This window comes from Mastigoproctus giganteus, chromosome 14, assembly GCF_048544385.1.
Source record: "Mastigoproctus giganteus isolate SK-2022 chromosome 14, ASM4854438v1, whole genome shotgun sequence".
Classification (NCBI taxonomy): Eukaryota; Metazoa; Arthropoda; class Arachnida; order Uropygi; family Thelyphonidae; genus Mastigoproctus; species Mastigoproctus giganteus.
Window position 1 is genome coordinate 65,177,557 of NC_143588.1, and position 14,501 is coordinate 65,192,057.

Consider the following 14,501-nt stretch of genomic DNA (forward strand, 5'->3'; position numbering starts at 1 on the left):
ATTTTTAATTTATGTGAAGTTTTAGTCGTCATGTCATCTGCCAAGCTTTCAAAATCGGGAATATACTGTGATAAGGCGGACTATAAAGAATCTTCTGTATCCCAGTCCGTAAGAGTACACGATTCTTCGTATTTGTTTGTTTCAAATAGGAAAAGGCATATTCACATAGATATGTGGAACCAAAACAGGAATTTAAAAGTTCACTGAATTTTTTTACATTTGGGTACTTTTCTCAGCAAACATATTTCCAAAAGTCTTTTTCTGATGATCTGACTTTTAGGATTTATCGTTTCGCAATGTAATAATTTCATTTTCAAGTAATATTTTCTCCATTTTAAAAATCTCAGGGATTTTTTCTGTAATTTATTTCGTATCTAAGTCGACATTAAATGGATAAGAAATATATTGAACAATGTCTTCAGTTGTTTCAAAATCATTCACAACTTTCTCAATTTCAGAAACATATTTCTCACTATTAAATTGAAAAACAGGATATTTTTGCAAATAATCTTGCATATTTGCAAAATGATCGAATTTTTTTTTTCTTTGGGATCCTTAGCCATTGCCAAAAATTGATATTTATATGCAGAAATACTACTAATCATGTCACCCACATTTTTATTTTTTCCTTGTAATTCCAAATTCAGATCACTTAATTTATTAGTAAAATCTGCCAAAAAAGCCAGATCACACAACCACTTCGTATCTTGTAGCTGCTGATAATCATCTCCCCTTTGATGAACAATTTTTTAAATTTCATTCAGCAAATTTCAAAATCTCTGTAGAAATTACTCCGCCTCAGCCACCTCACATCTGGTTCATTTTCATCGAATCGCATTTTAAAAAGTCTCCTTTGAAGAGATTGTCCTATGATGGAATTCTCGATTTTGAAAGCTATGTTCATACACTTTTGGTATTTAATCTTTTGCTAGCTAACACTTGTTGTTGGATGATACCGTGGCAACTCAAAAAATCTAGGAATTCATCGTCCTTTTGGCACAATGGGATGAATCCATTAGGATTTATGGCATTTTGTCAAAAGATGCCTCGTTATTGCTTTAATTCCATCGGTTATTATGATACGAGCTTAAATAGTGGTAATTTAATTGTTTGAATAAAATTTTTGAATGCGTTATCAACACCTCTAGTTCTTTCTTTTAACGAAACCATACCCAGCAGTTCTTCTCTTGTGGCAGAATCATCGAAAACCATACGAATAAAAACGCGCAATTGTATCACTGACGTCTGTACGAATACGAATAAAAACACACACGCGAGTTGATCACTGACGTCTGTAGATTCATCCAGAAAAGGACACAATTTGCAATATGAGTACGGAATTGTCCGCCCACATTTTTACTAATTTTTTCGATGCGTCGCATCACAGTATTTCTAGATAATTGCAAATCTTGAAGAGCACTTGATTTTTGTTCTTTCATTTTCAAAAATTCAATTTCATTTTTGTTCTTAAAATTTTCAAAAAGAGAATCTGTGATTTCTAAAAATGCGTCTTTGATGAATTGGCCATCAGAAAATGGTTTGCATTGTTTTGCAAGAAGATGACTCACTTTAAATGATGCTACAGTTACTGCTTTAGATTGTAAATTAGGTGTCATGAAGAAATTTGTTGCTCTAATGATCTTGATTTAAGTTCTTTTAATATATTTTTTCTGAAGTCACTATTAAGCGGAAAATCCGATTGGTGTTCAGCATGGAGTGCGTTGAAGTGCCTTTCTAAATTTCCTTTTTTGGGTATGGCCATGGAAGCATTGCAAATCAAACAACATTTTTCTTTTATCATTTCAAAAAGGATTCTAGTTCCCACTCTTAATGAAAATGACACGTTTAATCTTTTTCGTAGTATTCATTTTAAATCAAAGGTTATTAAATTAACGTATAAGTACTATCCAGTTATTAATATTAAGTAAGCTAAAAAAGAATTCGACACACACACTATGCTCTCCACAACCTAACTGCGAGAATTTTCAATCGACAAGCCTAGCGGCTGTGAGGCGACAAGAGTAGTCACTTGGTTCAACGGATTTGTAATAAGCGTATGCAGTGGGGAGCATAATAATAATATTTAATTTTGACTAATATATTTTTATATACATTTAAAATTCGTCGTGACGTGATCGACCGAAATTGAAGTCGCGATCGACTGATAGATCGCGCGATCGACTGATAGATCGCGATCGACTTGTTGACCGCCCTGGTATATATAGTCGAGCACCGTTTCGCGAATCCCCAGGGGTAGGCGGACCCCAGTTTGGGAGACGCTGATCTTGGGGATATGTACGTGTTTTTCTGACTGACTGAATTATTTTCAATTTTTCCTCATTTTATTTCTGGTGTTAGATATCAAAAATTTCAGAGGGCGACGTTAAATTTGACCAGCTGATAAGTTCTTATCGTTTTGGTGTCTGTAGTGGAGTGTGTATTGACATGTCGTTGATTAGGCTTGGAAACCACTGTATTAAAATTCTCTAGTCTTCTTGTGTACTTCCCCAAAACTAATTATAGCAATGCAGTTATATATTACATGTAGGTGGTTTCCTTTTTGCCTTGTTGCGAAGGAGTAGGTAATGTATCACAGGTAATTCCTTTTTTTAATGTTGAATGTGTTTGATTTAAATAAACTAACAACTTGCTGAAGTTCAGTTTTACTTCGGTAAAATGAAAAACAGGTTAAAAACCATTTTAAAATGAATGGATCATTTTGTGCATATATTCATTTATATGAAACATCCCTTTATTTATGCAAAATATTTTCACGAATAGTTTAATACATAATAATATGAGCGGCGGAACTATCGATCATGTTATGTATTAAACTGTTGATAAAAGATAATATAATGTAATCTCCTCCCCCTTTCTCTAGTAAAAAAAAAATTGTGTGTATCGTGATATTAGGTTTCAAAATTTATATAAAAATCACATGAGTACTGACAAGTAAAAAAAAAGAGATAATTCTGTTGTAATTAGATTAATATATATAGATAATCAGGTGAGAATCTATTCCAAGTTATCTTCTGTATCAGTCACGAGACTGCACTGCCCCACAGTTCTCTTAATGTCGTGGCGTTTAGCTGAAATTAAATTTAGAAAGATTGTTTGCTTTAAGCTCCGTGTAATCTTATCTGCAGTGTAAGCGACAAACATCCAATAATAATGAAGACTACTAGAAGCTATTAAAACGCATTTAAAAATGTTCTTTCATTTAACTGCTTTTTTCGAAAACGCGCATTTCCCTATTTCTATAATTATCACTTTAATATAAAACAATGTGCATTTTTTGTAAACAATTTTTGCATAAGTTTATGACAGCCTATATACCAGAACCACAGTTGACAATAGACCATGCATTCCTACTCCCCCCCCCCCTCTTGATGTGGGGATGGATCATACAACTAAAGTTCCAATCTTTAAAGTGTAAGTTGCCGGGCATTTGGGTTATGTAATCCAAATTCTTCAAAAAAATTTAATTAAAAAATACATACTTATACATATATAATAAATATATATTATGTGCTACTGCTGTTTCGATAACACAATATGCACCACTAATACCATAATGTAATATATAGTTCTCTATACCTATCTAACGATCACACTCACCACTACAACCACCACCTCCTCCAGCAGCATTCCCGCTCTCCACTATGGGCCACCCGGTTAATTGAGGCAGCCGTTTATTTGGGGCAAATCTTAAAAAACAGAACCCAGTCGAGAAAATAGCCAGGTTTACTTCACTTAATTGGGACAACATCGTACGATTGTCATTATCCTATGATTGTCTCCCACCATACCACTTGGTTCAGTCGGATTTCTGGAGGTTACAACCATAAAACAATAAAAACAATTAGCAGTCACCTGTTTATTGGGCTTTTCTGGAATTCTGTGGTTTATTATGGTGAAATGTGTTTACATTTCCATGGAATCTTCAATCATATAAAAACATTAATTTTCAGAATCTTCTCTCCATTCCTATTTTTAAAGCTTCGTAACTTGTTACTCTGTTCTCACTTGCGCCTATCATGTTACTTGGAATTTGTGTGTGCTGTGTTCTTTGTTACTGATTGCTGTTACTGTTTTAAATTTTAACCCCCACCAACAAATGTCAACTAGTTAGTATGCACATATTACAGTATGTATTAATAATTCCAATTATCACGTATATTCTTCCGATTTTCACGTATCATTTAATTTTTTTAATTGGTAAGGTAATAAAGGGTAAATTTGTGCTTAATATATCTTGACTTTTATAACCTGTGGATAATATTCCTCCTATTTTCGCTAATTCAGATCACTGTTTAATAGAATTAAAATTCAATTCACAAACGCGATTACAATAATCGGCACTTACTACATATTGTATAGTGAACGGTGCTTTACTATGGTGATTCCATCGTAACGTGATTTGATTGTACAGTGAATCAATTATAAAGTGGGGCTACATTGTATTTTTAACTTATTTTAAATTTTCTGTTTATACTCCATCATGACAACTAACTCAGTAGAGTTTTACAATAAATCATCAATACAAATATTTATCGTATTTAGTAGTCACGAGCTTGAACCCCGGTCTACTCAAGGAACATGTGCTATGCACTCTCGCTCCTGACCACTCAGCTATGTCACATGAAACTTCGGATAATTGGGGCAGCTGCTTAATCGGGCTAAAATGCACTAGTCCCGATGTGTCCCAAATAATCGGAATCGACTGTATTAGTATTGATGGAGAGTAAAGAATGATTAATAGACATATATTTAGTTAAGTTTATGGAGTACACATAGGAAAATTTATATTAGATTGTCAAAGAATGTATATAAGCAAGAAGATATACAAAATACCATTAATTTGAGTGCATTTTTCAGGAGTCAGTTACCCAGATTGAAAAATTCTGTTTTGTTCACCTTTGGTTTATGTTTTATTAATTTATGTTTTGTACATATTTATATTTTCTTTTTCATTATCTCTGATGATACATCCCTTCAGTTAAGTTCACACATAATAACTTGCAACTTTAGCCCAAGGTCCTTCTATAGGAATGGGCTAGCGATACGGGACTTACCTGAGCATTATCTTAGCTCCTGCTTTTAACTATGCTATACACTTCATTTTTAAATCTCCAAAATTATTAGATTTATTGAGGATAGAGGAAAAACTATTTTTTAACATACTGCTATATTTTCCCCTTTATGGAGTTCAGGCTCTTTCTTTCATGCTCTATCAGCCATTTGCACTACTTTGCTATTGCTAAATTTCATTATACCTTAACATATTTCACATATTGGGCTATATTTATGTACAATAATACACGTTTTATCACAACTAATAGAGATCATCACTTTCCAAGCTTTCAGTCTTCCCTAGAGGTTGCTAATGCTGGATCCACATTTCCATTTCTTTTTCCATCTATAGTGAGGTCCACACATTTCTGGAGGTGCAGGGGGAAGGGCTTGGACATGGTAAGTTAACTTATAGCTTTGATTTATCTTTTGATTTTTAACTTTGGATTTTATCCCATTCATTCTCTTTGGGGCAATATCATTGAATTATATTAATAAAGTGAATAAATAAATAATTAGGCGTTCATTAGAGGCAGCGACATGCAATTCCTCCATATGAAGCTGAAATACATCCAATATTTTACATTAATTAAATTTTATTTAATTAATTTAAAATATTGGATATATATATTTTTTATAATTACAGAAAATATTTTTATAAAATTAAAAACTTTATACCAGTACTTAACCTTTTTGCCCTATTACTATATCAGTAATGTATACATTTTTATAAAATTATAACCTTTAATACTTAACCTTTAGGCTCTATTAATGTATTTGTAATACCATACTGCATATTGATTATTACAGAAACAGAGAACTCCTTATCATTGTTTTTCCTTTCAGTGTGCATAGTTAAATCCTGAAAAAGTCACCCATATTATAGGCAATTTGTATGATATTTTGCGTGTATACACTCATGAACCAAAACATTATGATCACCCCTGTCTTTGTGAATGGACACATTCACAAAGACATTTGGTTTCTTAATTCCCAATTTCAATTCTATATATTGTAATGTATTATTTTCCCTGCGTAAGAAATTTTCCCGCATAAAAAGTTCATAACAAAGAATATGCAGCGTATAATGATAATGACATTTTCCTAGTTAATGTTTTTTAAATATAGAAATTCTTTATTTTTATATTAAAATAATATAAACATTTTGGTAATTGAACTAGTTAGTGCATAGCACCATTTTAGTTTGTAGTAAATCACCGAAGTAGGTGAAATAGCATTGTTTTTGTTACATCTCAAGTTGTGAAGGCCTTCACAATGAGTTGCCCTGATATTGCACTATCTTGAATAAGCAATGCTTTGCCACTGGAGAAGGCTAATGTTGCTAATTATTGACAGATACCACCACCCAGGGGTGGTGGTATATGCCAAGAATCCATTGACGAAGTGTTGCCTATTCAAGAATTCACTGTCGAAGTGAAATTGAACTATTGACTTATTCGAGGTAGTTCAATATCGGGGCAACTCGTTGTGAAGGCATGGGTTTAATGAACAGAATGTTAAGTGATTAAAAATAGCATAGGCAGAGTAAAATATTTTTAAATTAGGAAATACTTAAAAATGATTTTTAACTTATGTATGTGTATCTATTCGTTTTTATTTGTTTAGTTAATATTTCATACCCTTAGGTCATTTTCCCTCGTAAGAAGTTCTAAATCTCCAGTCCCTTGGAAAACTTCTTATCCAGGTTCTACTGTATTTTTAATTAGTTTTACTAAACACTTTTATCTGGTGACAGCAGTGAAATAGCTGGAGTGGAACATAAGAAAAGGAAGAAAAAAACGCATGTTATTGTGCAGTAAAAACTGATATATATTTCTCAGCCTTGGTTATTATAGTTCACTTCATTGGTGCCAATCCCTTCTCATATTCTGTCTTTGTCGTTTATTATTGTGTTCACTGTTGACACTGACAAATCTGAATTCCACACAATACTTGTTAATGTTTGATCATTTTCATTCATCCTTATTGTTTTAATTTTCTGATCCAAATCGATTGCTTTCCTTTTCTTGGTAGATTTACTAGCATCGCTGTCACTTATTCTCTTAGTTGGCACCATGATAATGGCCAAAATGAAATTTTCTGTAAAGAACTTCACAGAGTTAAGCATAAACACACTATTATCACCTCATGCAAGCTCACATTTTACTAAAGCATATTTTTGGAGGTCACTATCATAAAACAATAAAAAGAATTTGTTGTTTTCAGTTTATTGGGCTTTTCTGTTAGTGCAATCTATTATAAATAGATATTAAACCCGATCTTATTGGATTTGCAATAATACCGATTGCTGGAATTCTGTGGGTTTTTATGTTATTATGGTGAAATGTGTGTCCCCTTCATTGAAATCTTCTGTCATATAAAAAAAAAAACATAAATAAATTTTCAGAATCTTCTTATCATTCCTATTTTTTAAGCTTTTTACGCCGTATATCACTTGTGCAATTTGTGTGTGCTGTGTTCGTCATTATTAATTGCTGCTTATTATTATTTTTTACTGTTTTAAATCCTTAAAAAAAATCGAGTGAAAAAAAATTTATGTAAGTTCAAAGTTGTGTAACTTGGGCTTACATAAGTTCGGGGACTTACTGTACTGATCGCATGGTATTGTCAGTTCATCAGTACAAAGCCTGTGCAATGTGAAAGGGAAGGATATGTTGGAGTTTGAACAGGGAATGATTTGCAGTGATGGGAAGGTAGGGACCAGCACATCTGCAACTGCAGACATTGCCAGCTGTTAGAGGACTGCCGTAGTGATGGTGTGGTGGGAATAGTCCAAAGAAGAGGACACAACCACCCAACATGCTGGGACTGGTTGACAGTTGGGCTGAATGGTAGTTGTCATGTGCTGTCTGTGACAACAGATGGCTCATGATTCCTCAATTTGAATGGTAGTTGTCATGTGCTGTCTGTGACAACAGATGGCTCATGATTTCTCAATTAATGGCAGGCTACATCCAGAGTGCCCTGAGAAATGTTTCCAAGTACACGCTGTCTAGTGGATGCTCTTGCGGATGGGCCTATGGAGTAGGCAACCTGTTGACACACTCCTGTTGACACACTCCTGTTGACTGACTGTAATTGATACCTCCACCTGCAGTGAGCACAGGAGCACTGTTCCTGGACATTGGATGACTGGCAAAGAGCCACTTGCTGTTCCAGCAGGTGGCACTCCAGCTGTTCCAGGATACCGAAGACACATTGTGCCATCTCATTGAGTGGATGCCACACCCAGTGTGGGATCTGCTATCATCGTGAAATGAATTTTTTTTTCAGATGTTTTTAACATCTGAAAAAAATCTCTTGCAGATTTCCCAGTTTGATATTTGTTTGCTGTTCCAATTGCAAAATTGTGACATGGAACATTAATACTGCTAACAACTGGTTGTTACTTGCAACTTGTCAGCCTCCTGGACAATCTCTGTAATGCTATCTTCCGGAGGAAGTTTGGACTAAAACATATCACTTCCACTTATCTTCAAACTCATCGCACATGACCACAACAGCACCAATCCGTGAACTTTATTGCCACACTTTGTATATATTTCAAATTTAGAAACTAAAAGCTTTTTTTCACATCTATAATAAATATGTTCTTTAGTCACAGAATGCTGGTCACATTTTATGCAATGGCATTATGGATAACTAGTAGAATGATTTTAGTTTAATTAGAAACAGCTACACCTACATTATATTATACACACAGGACTACCAGTTGCATGCCAGTTAAGCCCATTTAGCATATACAGGGACAAACTGGCTCAGGTGATAATTGCCATCAGAGCTGACAGCAAATTTACCTTGTCAATTAATTATTTCCTGAATTATTTTGCCCTGTATACACACCCAGTCTAGCCATGTATACGCACACTGTAAGCTCTTTAAAATCTAGCACCCTAGGGGATTGAGAGGCATCAGAGTTTGAAATTATTTTAAGCACTAACAACTAAACTTATTTACACATCTGTAAACATATATACTGTGGAGAAATTCAAACCATTTCTCATACATAATAACAAAGATTGCTAAGTTTGTAATTGTTGCCATTACAACTGTAGTAGAGATAAAAACCAGTTGTTCAAGGCCACTTACTAGGCCTTCTCTTCCATAATGTTAGTGTGGAGTAAGATGCTAAGTGAGTGGCCATAAGCCACCACTTGAGTAATGCAAATAACAATCTACATTACTCATTATAATCAGGCCTAAATAGATGTCAGATGAACTAATGAGACATATGGCAGAGAAGAAAAATGCATGGGACACATATAAATTAACATGTGACACAGCCTATGATAGATATAAGTTGATCTGTAACCAAGTTACAAAGGAGGTTAGGCAGGCGAAGGCAGATTACGAGAAATCTTTAGCAAAGGATGCAAAGAAAAACAGCAAGGAGTTCTTTACTTATGTAAACTCTAGAAGGAAGAGGATGAATCAGATTGGTCCACTTGATATCGATGGTTCAACTGTTCATGATCCTGCTCAGGTAGCTAACAAACTAAATCAATATTTTGCATCTACATTCACACATGAGGAGTTATTCAGGAAGGGGAATGCCATAGATGAAGTAAACACTGGCAGTGAGCTGGATGATCTTGTAATAATTGAGAGTAAAGTGGAGGAGAAATTGTTGAAGATAAATACAAGAAAGGCACCTGGGGGTGGATGGGATCTATCCAGTTATATTAGAGGCAGCAAAGGAAGTAAGCAATCCGTTAGCCATAATTATGAGAGCTTCCTTGGACTCAGGGGAGGTACCCACAGACTGGAGATGTGCAAATTTAACCCCAATTCACAAAGAAGGATCAAAGGCTGACACAAGTAATTATAGACCTGTGAGTTTAACTTCTGTTCCAGGAAAATTAATGAAGGCACTGGTTAAAGAAGCACTGCAGGATCATCTTGACAAGAATTCAGTTATAGCTCAGACACAGCATGGTTTGTTAAAGGAAGGTCTTGCCTGACCAATTTGATTGGATACTATGATGTAGTCACAAAAGAATTGGATGCAGGGAATAACTTTGATATTATATATTTGGATCTTAGAAAGGCTTTTGATACTGTTGCACATGGAAGACTGCTGCACAAATTGGAGCAGTGTGGCATTGGTGGCAAATTGTTGCTATGGATAAAGGGATGGTTGAGTGGCAGACAACAGAGAGTGGTAATTAATGGACAGTGCTCATCGTGGACTAATGTTATTAGTGGAGTCCATCAGGGTTTAGTGTTGGGTCCATTGTTGTTTTCTGTATTTATAAATAATATTGATGATGGTATATCAAGCTTAATGTCCAAGTTTGCAGATGATACAAAGGTTGGCAGGGTTGTTAAGGACCCTACTGATGCTATGCTGCTGCAACAGGATCTGGAAAGGTTGAGCAGATGGGCTGAGAGGTGGCAAATGAAGTTTAACATTGACAAATGTAACGTACTACATATGGGGAAACAGCAACCCCAGAGCAACGTATTAACTGTGTGGTACTACACTGACAGTGGTAGAGAATGAAAAGGACCTGGGGGTAATTGTGCAGGCAGATATGAAGTTCTCTGAGCAGTGCAGACGGGCTGCAAGAGTAGCTCATGGTGTCTTATCAATGATATACAGGAATTTTTCTAGCAGGGATAGGGAGGTGATTATTCCCTTGTACAGTCAGTCCTCGTATAACACGTGTTTGCACTACACAAATTCGATCATACACGATTTATAAATAGGGGAACGATATCTTATATAACATGAACCGAATTCGCTTATGGACGATTCGCCTTTGTGTTTACAAGAAATGGCAGTCTAAATGGCAGAATCACCCCAACCGAACGCAACACGATAGGAATGAAGAGAAGATTCTGAAAAGTATTTGTTTTTTATATCAGTGAAGGGGGAAACACATTTCACCCTAATAACGCCAAACCAACAATTCCAGCAATCGGTATAATCACAAATGCAATTAGATCGAGTTTACTACCAGTTTATAACAGATTCCACTAGCAGAAACGCAACTGGAAATTGTTTTTATTATTTTATGGTAGTAGCCCCTAGAAATGTGAGGTGTTAGTGTAGCTCGGCCTTTACGGTGTTGTTTATTCAGTTGCTACACGCACGCAGCTTTGTTTATGTGTATCAAGCGTGCCTCCTCGTTTTGTAATTGTGCTTTATTCCCTAAAAATGAGTAAAATACTTAAAAGGTGTGAAAAGGAAGCATTCTGGTGAAGACACTACAGATTCAGAGAGAAAAAGAAAAGCAATATCGATAAACAGAGGTGGACTGGGTCAAAAATTCTTACCCGGGAAAATTTATAGTGGCCTCATGCTATGGTTTATGGCCAAAATCGCACTGGCCTCCGGCCCACCGGGGTTTCCCTGGTAAGGCTTATGGCCAGTCCGCCTCTGTCGATAGAGAAAAAATATGAAATTGTGAAACACTTTGAGCAAAATGAAAGACCATGTGATATTGCACGTGTTACAGACCTAAATGAGGCAACTCCGAGAATTACAAAGAATGCAGAGAAAATAAAAACAACTTTGATAGCAGGAACAACTCAAAGTGTAATTAAACTCCATTAGACACAAAGAATTGGAAGAGATGGAACAGCTGTCATCTGTTTGGATAGAAAATCAAACAAAAAACAAGTTTGCTTACGATAGAAGCAAAAGCATTAGCAATATTTTATTACGTAATAGTCGTAATAAAATACTTAAATATTTTATTACGATTATTTATTGTGTTTGGTAATGTTTTGGTTAGAAATGTGTGTTCAATCTTGGGTGGTCAGCACCTAACCCAATTTTTCCCATAGGGCCTGTTGTTTATATTGCATGATTTTGCATTGCACGAGGGTTTCTAGGAACACAACTATCGTGCTATACGAGGACTGACTGTATAAGGCAATGGTCAGGCCGCACCTTGAGTACTGTATACAGGTCTGCAGGCCTCATTTCAAGAAGGATGTAGATCTGCTGGAACGAGTACAGAGAAGGGCAACAAGGTTAGTGAACAGAACGAAGGGTTGCTCTTACGAAGAAAGGCTTAAGTTTTGCAAATTACGGTGTCTGGAGACTAGGCACCGGCGAGGTGATCTGATAGAGGTGTACAAAGCCTTGAATGGTTTGAGCATGCTCAATGCTGATGGGATACTGTCTCTTGCTCAGAATAATCACCTGAGAGGGCATAAATTCAAATTGAGGAAAGATAGATGTGCAGAAATTTGCCTTTAGCCAGCGGGTAGTTGGTTGGTGGAACAGACTTCCATCCCTTATTGTGGAAGTTGATAGCCTAAATAAATTTAAGGCTCAGCTGGACAGGTATTTCGAACGAATGGAGGGGTGAAGTGGAAGGTTTTTTTTTTTTTTTTTTTGGCTGATTCTGCATAAGCTTGCTTTCTTGCATCATTTGCCTATTCTAATGTTAGTCTTGGTTGTGTGGAATTAAATCTAGTTTTGACACTTCAGTAAATCACCATTTATGAAAGAAAGAAATTATAGGTTTAAAGAAGCATATATATTCTCTCACATTCTCTTGCTTGCCCTCTCACTCTCAGCTGTTCTGTAGGGACAACAAACATGAGCTTACACAAGTGCTGTATAACCAGCAACATAGCTGTAATTTACAACATGAGTTAAAATAGTATTAGTTGCTATGATGATGCAAGAAAGAAAGCTTATGAAGCATCGGCCAAAGAAAAAAAAAAGCACGCTTTTCCTTGTCACACATCCATCCCCCTTTTAACACTTCAATCAGATCCCCTCAGTCATCCAATAAATCCACAAAGTTTTGCTAGTGTGTGAGTGACCAACCGACAAGTTCCAGTCAGTATCTGGACAATTAAAATTCCTCCATTATATGAAATAGCAACACCGGCCACAAGTATGTTCAACCTTTTCTGTTGAACAGCATCCAGTGCTCAAATGGTCTAAATAATAATATCATCCGCATCTTTTCCGCATTTCTATGTACGAACCTACCGCCATCTTAATGTCTAGTTACCCACATTATTGTCACTCCAAGAGCGCTTGCATGGGTTGACTTGGAAATTGCACAGAAGTATTAGCATTAGCATTAGCATTAGTAGAGGCATTTGATGCAAGAAAGCAAGCTTATTCAGCATCAGCCAAAAAAAAAAAAAAAAACAACCACTACTCCCATTTCACCCCTCAATTCGTTCGAAATACCTGTCCAGCTGAGCCTTAAATTTGTTTAGGCTATCAACTTCAACAACAAGCGATGGAAGTCTATTCCACAAACCAACTGCCCGCTGGCTAAAGGCGAATTTCCGCACATCTATCCGACATCCGTCCTTCCTCAATTTGAATTTATGCCCTCTCAGGTGATTATTCTGAGCAAGAGGAAGAATCCCATCGGCATTGAGCATGCTCAAGCCATTCAAAGCCTTGTACACCTCTATCAGATCACCTCGGCGATGCCTAGTCTCCAGGCTCTGTAATTTGCAAAACTTAAGCCTTTGTACGTAAGAGCAACTCTTTGTTCCGTTCACTAATCTTGTTGCCCTTCTCTGTACTCGTTCCAGCAGCTCTACATCCTTCTTGAAATGAGGCCTCCAGACCTGTATACAGTACTCAAGGTGTGGCCTGACCAATGCCTTATACAAGGGAATAATCACATCCCTGTCCCTGCTAGAAAAATTCCTGTATATCATTGACAAGACACCATGAGCTACTCTTGCAGCTCGTCTGCACTGCTCAGAGAACTTCATATCTGCCTGCACAATTACCCCCAGGTCCTTTTCATTCTCTACCACTGTCAGCGTAGTACCACAGAGTTGATACGTTGATCTGGGGTTACTGTTTCCCATATGTAGTACTTTACATTTGTCAATGTTAAACTTCATTTGCCACCTCTCAGCCCATCTGCTCAACCTTTCCAGATCCTGTTGCAGCAGCATAGTATCAGTAGTGTCCTTAACAACCCTGCCAACCTTTGTATCGTCTGCAAACTTGGACATTAAGCCTGATACACCATCATCAATATCATTTATAAATACAGAAAACAACAATGGACCCAACACTGAACCCTGAGGAACTCCACTAATAACATTAGTCCACGTTGAGCAGTGTCCATTGATTACCACTCTCTGTCTTCTGCCACTCAACCATCCCTTTATCCATAGCAGCAATTTGCCTCGAATGCCACACTTCTCCAATTTGTGCAGCAGTCTTCCATGCGCAACAGTATCAAAAGCCTTTCTAAGATCCAAATATATAATATCAAAGTTATTCCCTGCATCCAGTTCTTTTGTGACTACATCATAGTATCCAATCAAATTGGTCAGACAAGACCTGCCCTTAACAAACCCATGCTGTGTCTGAGCTATAACTGAATTCTTGTCCAGATGATCCTGCAGTGCTTCTTTAACCAGTGCCTCCATTAATTTTCCTGGAACCGAAGTTAAACTAA

The 14,501-nt window shown here is 36.3% G+C and overlaps 1 protein-coding gene across 1 annotated transcript in view; it reads left to right on the forward strand.

Annotated features, from left to right (window-relative positions):
• Nucleotides 1-2,216: 2,216 nt before the first annotated feature.
• LOC150075183 (stAR-related lipid transfer protein 3-like) overlaps nt 2,217-14,501 on the forward strand; it is a 179,416-nt gene continuing 167,131 nt past the window's right edge. The window contains exon 1 of the mRNA XM_090388230.1: nt 2,217-2,596. The gene's annotated coding sequence lies outside the window, so the exon portion shown is untranslated. The remainder of the gene's footprint in view (nt 2,597-14,501) is intronic.